The sequence below is a fragment of the Lactuca virosa genome, chromosome 3, assembly GCF_052849685.1.
Source record: "Lactuca virosa cultivar CGN04683 chromosome 3, Lactuca_virosa_CGN04683_v6, whole genome shotgun sequence".
In the NCBI taxonomy this organism is placed as follows: domain Eukaryota; kingdom Viridiplantae; phylum Streptophyta; class Magnoliopsida; order Asterales; family Asteraceae; genus Lactuca; species Lactuca virosa.
In genome coordinates this window covers 162,974,721-162,990,515 of record NC_136428.1, presented here as the reverse complement: position 1 = coordinate 162,990,515, position 15,795 = coordinate 162,974,721, and the positions used below count along the sequence as shown (strand labels likewise).

Sequence of the window (15,795 nt, the reverse complement as noted above, 5' to 3'; positions counted from 1 at the left end):
TTTTAGAAAAATAGTTGTACCAGAATAATAAAAAAAAGAATATGTTGGGGAAATATTTTAACTTCTTAGCAAACGTTCTCTCTTTTCTTTTTCTATTTCTATTTCACATGATCGCCTCCATTTCCCTCCCAACACCTCTCCAACTTAATAAAAGTTCTGAAGTATGTTACAAAAATACTTTATTATTTAGTAAAATTTTTCCAACTTTTATTTCAGTTTCAGACGATTGCCTCTATTTCCCATCCTCTCCAACTTAATAAAATTTCTGATCTTAAAAATTCATAGTCTATTAAAAATCTAGATTCTTAAAAGTTTGATCCTGCCAAAAAAAACCCTTAGCCTTTATCTTTCAAACGGCGAAAGGCTTGCAAATCCTTTAAAAGGAGCCCTATTATAACTATCCTAAATTTATATATATACATGTATATATTTTGTATTAAATTACCATATATATATATATATATATATATATATATATATATATATATATATATATATATATATATATATATATATCTTGGGTTACAAAGACAAGTTGAAACTTGGTTTGGTGGTAAAAGCATTGGTTTATAAAACTAAAGATCTTAAGTTTGAAATTGTTTGCGTACCTGAAGGGCCCCAATTTTTTTATTTGCTTAGAGCCCCCAAATTGGTTGAGCCGCCCCTGTTGTAATGATTTATACGTTTCGAGTTATAAAATTTAAAATTTGTATATTATCTTATAAATTAGGGAACATGACTTATTAATGTAATTAATTTTTCGGTTTGTTCACATCTTGGTAACTATCTTTTTTTTGTACACATCTAGGTAACAAACTTGTTGAAAGTGTTCACATATGACCATTATGACCTGCTGTAGCAGATTGCATCTGGCTACAGCAGGTCATAATGGTCATATGTGAACACTTTCAGCAAGTTCGTTACCTACATGTGTACAAAAAAATAATAATTATCCAAATATGAAGAAAACGAAAAGTAAGAATAAATTACACGAATGGTCCTTGTGGTTTGGTGGAATTTGTGTGTTTGGTCCCTAATTTATTTTTTTAACTCGGATGATCCATACTATTTATTTTTGTTGCGCCCTTGGCCTCTGTCTTACCTAAAAAGACTATTGTGCCCTTATTATTTTTTAATTAATTTTCTTATTTATGTATTTATTTTTTATATATTTAAAAATAATAATAATAAACCCTATATATCTGTATCTCCTCACCATCTCATCTCTCATCCTCCTCAACTTCCATTTCTTTTCCATCATTAATGACATCAACGTCTTCATCATCCATTCTTTTTTCGGTCCTTCAACTTCGGCGAATCAACACCACAACCCACTAAAGATGAAGAGACAGTGGGTTATGGTGTTGATTCGCCAAAGTTGAAGGACCAAAAAAAGAAGGATGGTGAAGACGTCGATGTCACTAAAGATGGAAATGAAAATAGAAGTTGAGGAAGATGAGAGATGGGATGGTGACCGGTAGGACCCTGATTAAATTTCTCAAATGTGGTTTCAGGTTTACGATGAGGAGATACAGATATGTGGGGCCTATTAATTTTTTTTAAATATATAAAAAATAAATACATAAATAAGAAAATTAATTAAAAAAATAAATTAATAAGGGCACAATAGTATTTTTAGGTAAGACAGGGACCAAACGCGCAACAAAAATAAACAGTAAGGACCATCCGAGTTAAAAATATAAGTTAGGGACCAAACACACAAATTCTCCCAAACCACAGGGACCATTCGTGTAATTTACTCTTACTTTTCGTTTTGTTCATATTTGGGTAACTATTTTTTTTGTACACATCTAGGTAACGAACTTGTTGAAAGTGTTCACATATGACCATTATGACCTGCTGTAGCCGGATGTAACCTGCTACACCAGGTCATAATGTTCATATGTGAACATTTCCAACAAGTTTGTAACCTAGATGTGTAAAAAAGTGATAGTTACCTAGATGTGAACAAACCGAAAAGTTAATTACCTTAATAAGTCATATTCCCTATAAATTATTCAAAATATGTTCGAATAAAATCTTCTATGTGATTTTAGCTTTGATAAACTTGAATAGATAAGAAGTACAAGAAAATATCAACAACTCCTTTACATAATATGCACAAGAGTCCTATTAGTTTTCCAATATTATTTTCAAGAGAAAATCACACATTAGCCCTATGATATTTTGTGCATTTGCCAATTCAGTCCCTTAAGTATTTTCCGTGCTTTCTAGATCATTAAAGTTGTTTTTGTCGGATCAATTTGATAAGTTTGGACAAAATGAATGGGGTAACCCGGTTACCCATTTGCCACATAAACATTAACCTATTTTCTATTAACATTGACTTTAAAAAATCAAAAACTTCCTCCTCCTCCTCCTCCTCCCAACGAGACGCAGTTAAAAACAAAAATGTGAAACTTTTCTCTAGTTTTTTTGTCGATTAATCACATAAAATTTTCTTCAAATCTTTTTTCATTAACGATTCATCTTCCTGAATCTTGATTACATAAACCAATGACAGTCAACACAACCAAAACACAAGGCCATAATCAAACCAAAATCACCACCGGTGCCAGAAAATGCAACTGTAATCGAAATCAGTCCGAACATCCAAGAAGAGAAGAAATAAGGATCTTATTCATCTTCACGAAACCACAACCCTCAATCGTCACTCACTTCAACACTAACTGCCTAGAGCAAAGCTGCCTGTAGCCTTAACTACAAACCAAAACCAACAAATATCATCGACATTGATACTCAAGATATCTACAACGAGAGAATTATAGTGGATACATATTCTTACAAAATCATTGAGGTTCGCATATATACAATGGATACATATATGTTTTTGATGTATGAAGTTTTAACTATTGGTAGAATAGAGTTACAATGTGTATGAATAAGTGCAATGCTTATTTCATAAAAATTGGAAGAAATATGGGCTCCGAAAGTCAACAATTTCGTTCAAATCTCCAACAAAGCTTCCGAATATCAACATGCGTTAGTGATGGAAAAGCGGATTCTGGGTCGATTGGAATGAAATTTAACCGTTCCGACGCCTTATGTGTTTTTTACTCGGTTCATCAAAGCCGCCACAACCTTACCGGTGATTAACGTGAGTGTTTAATTCTGATTCTGAGATATTTAACCCTTTGGTAATGATTATGATTCTAATATTTGGAATGGAAGACGAACAAATGGATCACATGGTGCACATCTACGCTTTAGGGTTGATGCAGGTCACTTCACATCATGGATGAACTGTGCACAGAAACCGTTTGATGAAATGCCTAAAAGAAGTCAAGGACGTTTTTCAACTAGATTATTATGTGACATTTCATTTAATTATGTGGCGCTATTAACTGACTACAGGAGGTCCAGTGACTAAATTGACAAAATTGACAGGTCACTAACAAGTTTGTTCCCTCATAAAACATGAAAATAACTCAAAGGACTGAATGAACGAACGTTCAATACTTAGTTGGGTTAATGTGTCATTTTCCCTATTTTCAATGCAATCGGAAAATTTGAAAACAAATAGTTGATAATCTTTTGTAAAATGATGTAGAACGGAGCAAACGAGAATGTATAAGATATGTCATTAAGAATACTGACTACACACATATTAAAAGCCAACTTAGGACGATTTAATATCATATAAAATTTTCAATTAGGAGCACACTTCTAATTTTTTAAATTCTGAGAGTTTAAAAGTTTTTAATTTTTGTCTTTTAATTGTTCAAAAATTTCTTAGTTTTTTAGAAAAATAGTTGTACCAGAATAATAAAAAAAAGAATATGTTGGGGAAATATTTTAACTTCTTAGCAAACGTTCTCTCTTTTCTTTTTCTATTTCTATTTCACATGATCGCCTCCATTTCCCTCCCAACACCTCTCCAACTTAATAAAAGTTCTGAAGTATGTTACAAAAATACTTTATTATTTAGTAAAATTTTTCCAACTTTTATTTCAGTTTCAGACGATTGCCTCTATTTCCCATCCTCTCCAACTTAATAAAATTTCTGATCTTAAAAATTCATAGTCTATTAAAAATCTAGATTCTTAAAAGTTTGATCCTGCCAAAAAAAAACCCTTAGCCTTTATCTTTCACACGGCGAAAGGCTTGCAAATCCTTTAAAAGGAGCCCTATTATAACTATCCTAAATTTATATATATACATGTATATATTTTGTATTAAATTACCATATATATATATATATATATATATATATATATATATATATATATATATATATATATATATATATATATATATATATATATATCTTGGGTTACAAAGACAAGTTGAAGCTTGGTTTGGTGGTAAAAGCATTGGTTTATAAAACTAAAGATCTTAAGTTTGAAATTGTTTGCGTACCTGAAGGGCCCCAATTTTTTTATTTGCTTAGAGCCCCCAAATTGGTTGAGCCGCCCCTGTTGTAATGATTTATACGTTTCGAGTTATAAAATTTAAAATTTGTATATTATCTTATAAATTAGGGAACATGACTTATTAATGTAATTAATTTTTCGGTTTGTTCACATCTTGGTAACTATCTTTTTTTTGTACACATCTAGGTAACAAACTTGTTGAAAGTGTTCACATATGACCATTATGACCTGCTGTAGCAGATTGCATCTGGCTACAGCAGGTCATAATGGTCATATGTGAACACTTTCAGCAAGTTCGTTACCTACATGTGTACAAAAAAATAATAATTATCCAAATATGAAGAAAACGAAAAGTAAGAATAAATTACACGAATGGTCCCTGTGGTTTGGTGGAATTTGTGTGTTTGGTCCCTAATTTATTTTTTTAACTCGGATGATCCATACTATTTATTTTTGTTGCGCCCTTGGCCTCTGTCTTACCTAAAAAGACTATTGTGCCCTTATTATTTTTTAATTAATTTTCTTATTTATGTATTTATTTTTTATATATTTAAAAATAATAATAATAAACCCTATATATCTGTATCTCCTCACCATCTCATCTCTCATCCTCCTCAACTTCCATTTCTTTTCCATCATTAATGACATCAACGTCTTCATCATCCATTCTTTTTTCGGTCCTTCAACTTCGGCGAATCAACACCACAACCCACTAAAGATGAAGAGACAGTGGGTTATGGTGTTGATTCGCCAAAGTTGAAGGACCAAAAAAAGAAGGATGGTGAAGACGTCGATGTCACTAAAGATGGAAATGAAAATAGAAGTTGAGGAAGATGAGAGATGGGATGGTGACCGGTAGGACCCTGATTAAATTTCTCAAATGTGGTTTCAGGTTTACGATGAGGAGATACAGATACTCTGATTCGCAAGTTGAATCAGCCACTGTTTCCTGCTTGGAACTTTTCCAAGTAATTGCTCCTCCGTTTAAGGTAAAGACCCAGCCCGACTGAGAGCGGAAGTTATCCCTATCAGTCTGAAAGGTAGCATCACTATACCCTACTACTCTCAAGTCATCACTCCCACCGAGTGTAAGGACCCAGTCCTTAGTCCTCCGCAGGTACTTGAGAATGTTCTTTACCGCAGTCCAGTGAGCCTTGCCAGGGTTCCCCTGATATCTGCTGACCATGCTCAACGCAAATGCCACATCAGGACGAGTACAAGTCATAGCATACATGATCGAGCCAACATCGGAAGCATATGGAAATCGAGTCATCTCAGCTATCTCATCCTCTGTAATCGGGCTCTGAGCCTTGCTCAGATTGGCATTATGCTAGATCGGTAAGTCACCTTTCTTGGAATTCTGCATGTTGAACCTTTTCAACACTTTGTCCACATAGGTGCTTTGACTAAGTCCAATTAGTCTTTTACTCTTGTCTCTCAAAATCCTTAGCCCTAGGATATAGGCAGCTTCTCCAAGGTCCTTCATAGCGAAACACTTCCCAAGCCAGGATTTCACTTCCTGCAGAGTTGGGATGTCATTTCCTATGAGTAGTATGTCATCCACATACAATACCAAAAAGCTAACTATACTCCCACTAGCCTTGACATATAGACAAGATTCATCTTCGCTCCTCGAAAAGCCAAACTCTTGGACTTTCTCATCGAAACAAAGATTCCATCTGCGAGGTGCTTGTTTCAATCCATAGATCGATTTCTCAAGATTACACACGCTATTAGGGTACTCTGCGATGAAAAAACCCTCTGGCTGACTCATGTAAACATCCTTAGCCAACTTCCCATTAAGGAAGGCTTTTTTGACATCCATTTGCCATATTTCATAGTCATGAAATGCAACAATGGCTAGCATAACCCTAATAGACTTAATCTTCGCTACTGGTGAAAAGGTCTCATCATAATCAACTCCCGGAGTTTGAGAAAAGCACTTTGCAACCTCCCGCGCCTTATAAGTGTGTACATTACCATCCATGTCGGTCTTCTTCTTGAAGATCCATTTGCACTCGACGGTCTTGCGACTTGGTACATTGTCAATCAAGTTCCAAACTTGATTGTCATACATGGACTGTATCTCGCTGTCCATAGCCTCTTTCCATTTAATAGCCTCAGGGCCTGCCATGGCTTCCGTGTAGCTGTTAGGTTCATCCAGACTTACCAGTGTGCTATCACTGATAAGTGTATCACCTTCCGTAGTAATATGGAAACCATAGCAATGATAAGGTGCATTCCTAACTCTCGTGGAACGCCTCAGAGGTACAGACTCGTCTGTCGGATCACCAGGAGTTTCCTCCTCAGGTTGATTGCTAGGGTTTGAGGTTCCTTCACCACGTGACTCTTGAATTTCTTCAAGGTCAATTTGCCTCCCACTGTTTCCTTGGCTTATGAACTCTCTCTCTCTCTCTCGAAAGACTCTTCTCCTTGCTACAAAGACCACATTATCACTGGGTCTGTAGAAGAGGTAACCAAAGGATTTCTGTAGGTAGCCGATGAAAATACACCTCTCACTTCGAGGTTCGAGCTTATCGTGAGTCTCGCGCCTCACAAAAGCCTCGCAACCCCAAATCTTGATGTGATCTAGATTGGGAATTTTTCTAGTCCACATCTCGTGAGGTGTTTTGGCAACCTTCTTTGTAGGGACTAGATTAAGGATATGGGCGGCAGTCTCTAATGCATACCTCCAAAATGAGATTGGTAGCGAAGCTCGACTCATCATGGAACGAACCATATCCAACAAGGTTCGATTACGGCTCTCAGCCACACCATTAAGCTGTGGTGTCCTGGGAGGTGTCAATTGTGAGACAATCCCACATTCCTTAAGATAGTCAAGGAACTCTGTGCTAAGATACTCACCACCTCGATCGGATCTAAGCATCTTAATGTTCCCGCTCAACTGATTCTCCACTTCCTGTTTAAACTCCTTGAACTTTTCAAAGGTTTCTGACTTATGCTTGATTAAGTAGACATATCCATATCTACTATAATCATCTTTAAAAGTCACGTAGAAGCGGTTAGCATCCTTTGTGGTGGTTCTGAAGGGTCCACACACATCAGTATGTATGAGATCCAACAAACCCTCACCCCTAGCACAAGTACCAGTGAAGGGTGACTTTGTCATTTTCCCAAGCAAACAAGACTCACAACTATCATCTGACTTTAGGTCAAATGACTCCAAGACTCCATCCTTTTGGAGTTGGCCTATGCGTTTGTTGCTTACATGTCCAAGACGACAGTGCCATAATGATGCTTTATCCAAGCTAGTCGAAGAATCGATACACAACACATTATTTCCTAAGTTATTTACAACCGACACAGTTTCATACACACCATCACAAGGTAATGCTTTAAAATAAAGAACATTATTAAAGAGAGCATTAATACCACCACATTCATTATCAAACGAAAAGGTAAAACCTTGTTTGTACAAACCATAAAAGGAAATAATATTTCTCGCCATTTCAGACGAGTAACAACATTTATTCAAATCTAATGTTAACCCACTACTTAGCAACAGAGAATAAACTCCAATCTTGGTGACAGGTGTAACTTTCCTATTCCCCATGATCAAGTTTATCTTTCCATTCTCCACATTCTCACTTCTTCTTAGTCCCTGCAAATCAGAACATATGTGAATACCACAACCTGTATCAAGGACCCAAGAATTAGAATAGGGTGAGTTATTAGATAATATAGTGTAAATACTTGCGTGGTTGGGTTTCACTTTCCCATCCTTAAGATCTTGCAAGTACTTTGGACAGTTTCGCTTCCAGTGCGCCTTTTCATGGCAATAGAAGCATTTAGCCTCATTAGGGTTGGCAGAAGGAGTGACATAACCTTTCTTGGTTCCACTTGAAGAGGAGCCATCAAGGGACTTTCCCTTGGTACCCTTCGAAGGGCTCTTCCTCTTCTTCCCTTTACCTTTCCCGATAGCCAGAACAGGGGCATTGGTAGGAGTAGAAGTAGTAACAACCGATTTACCTTTAAGACCACTTTCGGCGGTCTTCAGAAGTCCTTGAAGTTTGCTGAGTGTAACTTCCTCCTTGTTCATGTGGTATGTCATTCGGAATTGATCATAAGACGAAGGTAAGGCGTGCAAAATGATGTCAATTGCCAACTCCTCTGGGAAGTTCACATTAAATTTCAGCAAACGGTCCATGGATTTTTGCATTTTCTGCATGTGGCCCATGATGGGTTCACCATCCTTCATCCGGGTTGTTATCATGGAGGATATGATTTCATACCGCTCTTGACGAGCATTCTGATGGTACCCGTCCATCAAGTCCTGGTGCATTTCAAAAGGGTAAAAGTCCTCATAGGACTTTTGGAGCTCGGCTGTCATCGTGGCCAACATGATACATGCCACCTTAGTAGCATCTCTCTCATGTGCTCGGAATTCAGCGATCTCCTCTGGAGTAGGAGACGACTCATCAAGTTCCTTAAGCTCCTTGTCGAGGACATATTCCTTGTCCTCGTAACGAGTGACCATCCTGATGTTCCAGATCCAATCCATAAAGTTGGAACCATCAAAGATGACTCTCCCACAAAGGTTCATAAGAGAGAAGGAGCCGGTAGGGTTTGAGCCAGAAGCAACGTTGTTGGAAAACATCTGAAAAAGAAGAAAGACAAGTTTAGATTAGATATAAAGATAGTCCTTAATAAGACACCCAAATGTAATATTAAGGGTAGGACCCAACACAATATTTTATAACTTAGAAGAGGGATGCCGTAATCTAAGCTATAAAATATTTGATGGTAGGTGAATGACGATTCACAATTTCCACCATGAAAAACAAAATAAATTATTAGGTTTTAGTTGGTTTTGAAACTCCTAGATTCTTTGAGATCCATTGAACTTTTCAATGGCATGTTTCAATCTCGAGTGTGCCCTTCAAGTTTTTTGACTGGGATGCCGAGGATCACAAAACAAGGTGTGAAGTAACCATGCAAATTACTTGGTACTCTTAATGTTTATTACTCAACCGATGTGCCGGTTAACCACACGCGCTCCACTGATCTATGATAAACCTTAATCCACCCTTTGCCTACCTTGTTAAGTCCAGGTTAGTGTGCCGGTTAACCACACACCCTCCACTAATGACTTAAGCAAAGTGCAAAGTGTAATTTCATGGGTTAGCACCTTATTCACATTTTCCTAAAGTAACTAAGATTAGGAATTTATAAAAACATTTAGTTACTTTACATTCATCATACTTTTATTGAGGATTAAAGTCATTGTCCTACCCGTTCGGCTAACGACCCTCCACCAGTCAAGGAAGCGGTGGGTGAGAGTGGACACCCATTAAGCTGCCATTTTATAGGCAACAACCTTATACCCCCCTTATAGACCGGCTTCGTGAATGAGGCCTACTAACGGTAAAACGACTTGTTCTTATACATATACATATATTATTAACTTATAATATTTATAAAGTATAAGGGTTGAATTTTAACTTTTAGAATTGTAGGGGTTGGAACTAAAGTTTTTAAAGTGACTTTACATGTTCCAAAACTTGAGGGCAAGTTTTGTAACTTTCAAAACTTTTCATCTTTCATAACTTATGAGTTATAGATTATTAAAATGAAGACTCTTCATTTCCATGTAACTTATGTGTTATTTAATGGACTTTAAAAGGAGTGACTTTTGGTAATCAATAACTTGAGGACAAATTATGGATTCCATTAAAAACACTTCAAGATCAAGAATTAAACTAACAAACTATTTGCACATAATTCCTATGATCTTCTAAACTCATAAGTGTATGAATATCCATATCAACAATTTCAAGAATCATAAATAATCCATACAAAACTTGAAATTTTGATAATAGCCATTGAAAATGGATTAGCATAACCATTACACCATCTAAAACAAGTTTTATAAGACCAAAACAGTTTAGGGTAATGTTTCTAGTCCATTTCCAACAGCAAAACTCGAAAAATGCAAACTGGAAGACAAATTCGTCGAGTTCTATATGGAACTCGTCGAGTTCTATATGGAACTCGTCTAGTTCATGTATTAACTCATGAACTCGGCGAGTTTTTGGCCAGAACTCGTCGAGTTTTCCAGTCTGGGCAGATTTTGGTTTTGAAAAACAAGTTTGCATCAAGTATCAAGAAAACAAGCCTAGGCTCTGATACCACTGAAGGGTTTTGAGCATTCTAACACTCCTACGGTGTACATGCAACCCTAGAAACCTTGGATCTATGTTTTCTCTAAAATACATGCAAATAATAATTTTCCAAGGTTTACTTCCTAACTAGCATGTTATGGGATACTTGAATCATAAAACACTAGTAGAATTACATACCTTTTAGTAGTGGTTGATTGCTTGGAGTTTGAGAGCCTAGCACCAATAATGTGGATGCCTCAAATGGAAGTCACAAATCACCACAAACTTTGGAAACCTTTAGAGAGAGTATGAACACTTGTATAAATCGGCCACCTTTGCTCACACACACACTAGTGCCATTTCAAGTGCCAAGGACTCCTTTATATAGTGTGATGGATTAGGGTTACATCCATGTAAACCCTAATACCCATGACCTTTCATTTCCATGAGATCCATGGGTTAAAGCTCCATGGACTATCCATGGACTTTCCATGCAAGCCTAGCCCATTCTAAATAAGCAATATCCCACACTCTATAAATACAAGAGTCCATATTTAATTAGTCACCTTTTTGATCACCAAATTAATTCTAAATTAATTCTCAATCAATTTAAATAATATGATTTCATATTAATATATTAGAACTTATAATATATTAATAAATCATAACTTATACTATTCTCAAAAGATTATCCATATAAATTGTTCGGGTGAAGTGCAAAACAAATGGACCATGCTGGGTCGGGTTAAGTACATCTCAAATATAGTTATGGACTTATACACCTTATCCAACACCTATATCCAAAGAAACCCCTGGTCTCATATCAAGGCAACCAAATCCATAAGAATCCTCTTGTGTATTCCAAAACTTCCGTACTGCCGTCAAAACCGTAATCACATAGACCCATGTTGGGTCTACATCCCAACTCCGAAAATCACATGTCAGCTCTTTGTCTCTCTCTCTCTCTCTCTCTCTCTCTCTCTCTCTCCCCTCTTTGAACATGGAAGGCTGGAAGAACAAGCCCCTACCGAAGATAGTGATATTCCAATCCATATGCCAATCACTCAGCCTCTTGCTGCAATCCTCGAGCCGATCCAAACAATCGCTTCTTTCTTGAGTCCCATGACTCAACTGACATTTCCTCGAGCAAGGCCTTCGAGATCTTACAATCTACTAACTCACCTAGGTATGCACCATTCGAAACAAAACCGACATGGCCACTAAGGCCCAAATAACCACCTAAGCCATCCTCATCCCCGAACAACCATAACCAAAAGATCAACAGATATGGAAACATTGCCACAAAGCATGGTATAAAAACATGCTACCTTCCCCGACCAGCTCCTTAGAATCCCTGAAATTTTGCTCGATTTGAGTACGGATCATATGCTTGCAGTAGTACGGTCCCAATACTTCCTTCTACACCTATCCATACTTTCCTCAAGAATCATCCTGAGTCCTCTAAGTCATCTACTCATAATAATACTCTCAATACCTGCTAAGCAGCGTATCACCCGTACTAAAGCACCTCCTAGGCTCTCCTTGAACCCCCACCTTACCCTACCATCAACTGCTGAAAAACCCCTATTAATGTCAGCTAACTACTTCATGAATACAATTATATGCGACAAAACTTAAATAATTCTTCGACTAAAAGACTCCACCCTACAACGGTTAGACTCAGACAAGAGCTACGCAATATGGCCGAGTCAATCATTCTAAAATTATTTAACCTTTGCAGCATTTAACTTAGAATATTCATTTAATAGTTAACTCACATCAACATGGGTTCCAGAAAGCACAAAGCAAGCAACATTCGAGAAGTGAAACCAACTGGCACTAAGATACCATAAAATCAGGTATATTCTTAAATGCAATTCCTGATCACTAAGCCCAAGCCTCTAGGATACACATACATCCTATAACTACTCTATCAAGAGTGGCTAATCAATTCTCGTCTGGCCGACTATACCCATACTCACTCATGAAACTTCCACCAACGCTGCATCCACTCGTGCATGCTAATTTTTACATAACGTTGGATCTTATAGAATGTCGAATACTTGACTTTACCCTAAGCCCTTCATTAGACAATCCCGAAAGCAATTTTAAAATAATTTTGAAAACTCTTACTGATCCTACATTTGAGACTGGATTCACACGAATGCTCATCTAATTCACTCAAACCAGGGCTCTAATACCAACTTGTAACATCCTAAAAATCAAGATAAAATTTTCAGTTTTGCAAAACAACCCCAAGAAAATTATTATTTACAAAGAACATTGTTTCAAAAGTATAATTCATAAATCAGATTATCCCAGAATCTAATAACATAAAATCCAAAGGATGTGCACGGTCACGCCTTCGCCTTGCTACCAGCATCTGAAGTACCTGAAACAATAAACTAAAACTGTAATGTCACACCCCTGCCCGACCTTTGGCGGAAACACTCAGCAGTGTGAGGGTATACTGAGCGCCAATCCTATTAACCTGAGAATACATGCATTTTGAAAGCCAACATAATTTTGGTGAGTGCACGAGTTTTTATATTTTTGAATTTTGGAATTCCTTTTAAGAATACTTTTCTTTAGTGAAAACCATTCTTTATTACTTATCTAGTCTTTTATCTTTTAAGATATCTTTCATTGATCTTAAACGACTATCTTTTCTGGATATCTAACACTCCTAATGTATTTTAATTAGGATTTTCTTTTGTTAATCCTAATTTACTATCTTTTAAGAATTTCTAACGATCCTAACGTAATTTAATGAGGATTGTCGTTTGTTAATCCTAATTTACTATCTTTCCAGGATTTCTAACGATCCTAACATATTTTAATTACCATACCATGCGTACCAATTTAATATAAATGAAACATAGCAAATCCAAACATCATACATTAATTACCATATCAGACTCTGGTTACAACTCTTTACAGGACTTTAAACGTACACTAATATATATATATATATATATATATATATATATATATATATATATATATATATATATATATATATATATATATATATATATATATATATATAGGTACATTGGAGATGCGTCTGACTAGAATACTAACAAATATTTGTGCTAATCGATGACATCCGTTATTTAATACATAACAATAATTGTGCTCGTTGACTAGGTATATCGCTTTGTTTTGCTTATTGAAAAATAATCCACATTGAATCATATTTACCAAGAATGATCCAATATTATCGATATTGTCAAAAATGGCCCTTCTTTTTTATAAATCGTCAAATAAGACTCATATTTGTCAAAAGGTGTCATAAGTGGTTCGAAACTAGGTGAATTATTGAGAATGACCTATTTCTTCTAAAATGTTCATTTTAGACTTATATTTACGAAAATATTCAAAAAGGCCCTTGTTTATCCAAAAATTCCATTTTTGGTCCTTTAAAAATTGAGATGTTCAATAATTCTTCAGTTTTATTCCATTTTCCAAAATAGTCCTTATATATATATGGCCTAAAATGGTCCCCAAAATATCATTAATACCCCAATTTAACCATTTCCAAAATATTATATTTAACAACTTGTTTAAACAATTTTTGAAGCAAAACCTTATGGTTCTTGATATAACAATTTATGATTTATATTTCATAAACATATTAGTTTTTTTTATTTCTAACATCTACTTTGTGATATATAGTTCAAAACCTTGAGACTTGCTAAAAATCTCGAGTTCTTCAACAAATACATAGAGTTCATAACTTTAAGCACATAAATCATAACATACATGCATAAACAAGCAATTATACTAAAATTTCACAAGACCGTTGACTTGTATCCTCCCCCAAAACCATGAAAACATCAAAAGAGGGGTATGAAGCTCACCTTGGGTAGGAGAATGTGTGGATGAAGTGGTGTGATGAGAAGTTTGAGCCTAGAACACTTGAAATGTTTGACAACTCTTGGAAACTTAGTATATCCTAGGAACATCAATACACAATATCTTGTGTGATCATGATGAAATAGCAAAGTAATGTAGAGAATTTATTAGTCATATAAGAGTTACTTACAAGGAATTAGAAAGAATGGTGAAGAGAATGATTTCTGGAGCTTAACTAGAGTTCCTTGGGAGAGTTCACAAAGTTTACAGAATACCAAGAGAATTGTGAAATGGGGAAATGGGGTTTACGACCCCTTTATATGGGATGAGGAGTTGATAGGATGTTTACTTTGATTACTGTTGGGTAATACATGAATTACTGAAATATACCTTGGAACTAGCCATTTACAGCTCATAATCCGTAAATATTCTTGAAATGGGGAAGGGTTCACGGTCTTAATGGACCTTAAACAAGGGCTTACACTCAAAAGGAATCCACTCAAGGTGGTTTATGGCGTAAGGGTGGCCTAGAAAGGTGTTCATGGTCCTTGCTTGAAGGCTTAAGGTGGTTTAAGGCCATAATGCTTCCTTGGAAGTTGTTCACGGCCAAAACCATTCCACAAGGTGTAGTTCACGGTCAAGGTGCTTCATAGGGAAGTGTTTATGGTCTAGTTGTATAGGATCTTTAATATGCTTGTTTATATGGTCACATTTGACGTAAGTTCAATATTACCTTAATTTTCATGGCTCATAGGAGTTTTAGGGTAACATAATCCTCAAAACATTACATTACCAAGACATAATAATAGCATAGATACAACCATTACATGTACGAGACTCTTTTGGCTTGGTTTCTAGACTTGGAAATTTCCAGTTGTGACATCATCCCCCCGTTAGAGGGAATTTCGTCTCGAAATTCTTTAGGAGTCATTATTACAGACGAGCGAAAAGGTGAGGGTATTTTTGCATCATTTGATTCTCGCGTTTCCATGTGCATTTAGGTCCGCGCTCAACATTCCATCTAACCTTCACGAAGGGGATGCAACTTCGTTTCGTGCGCTTAACTTCTCTATCCATAATTTCGATAGGTGGCCCAACGAATAGGAGGTTCTCGTTCACTTTAATCTCGTCTAGTGGAACTGTGAGGGTTTCGTCCGATGGACACTTCTTGAGGTTTGACACATGAAATACAGGGTGTACATTACTGAGTTCTACGGGTAGTTGGAGTTTGTAAGCTTCCGGACCGATCTGAGCAAGGATCTCGAATGGTCCGATGTATCGGGGATTTAGTTTAGCGCTCTTTCCAACTTGTATCATCCCTTTCCAAGGGGAGACTTTTAATAGCACCCGATCCCCCACCTGGAATTCCAGAAGCTTTCGCCCTTTACCTGTATAGTTCTTTTTTCGGTCCCGCGATGCTT

The 15,795-nt window shown here is 36.3% G+C and overlaps 1 pseudogene; it reads left to right on the top strand.

Moving 5' to 3' along the window:
* Positions 1-1,427: 1,427 nt before the first annotated feature.
* LOC145164227 (G2/mitotic-specific cyclin S13-6-like) lies at positions 1,428-3,130 on the top strand (annotated as a pseudogene).
* Positions 3,131-15,795: the final 12,665 nt, after the last annotated feature.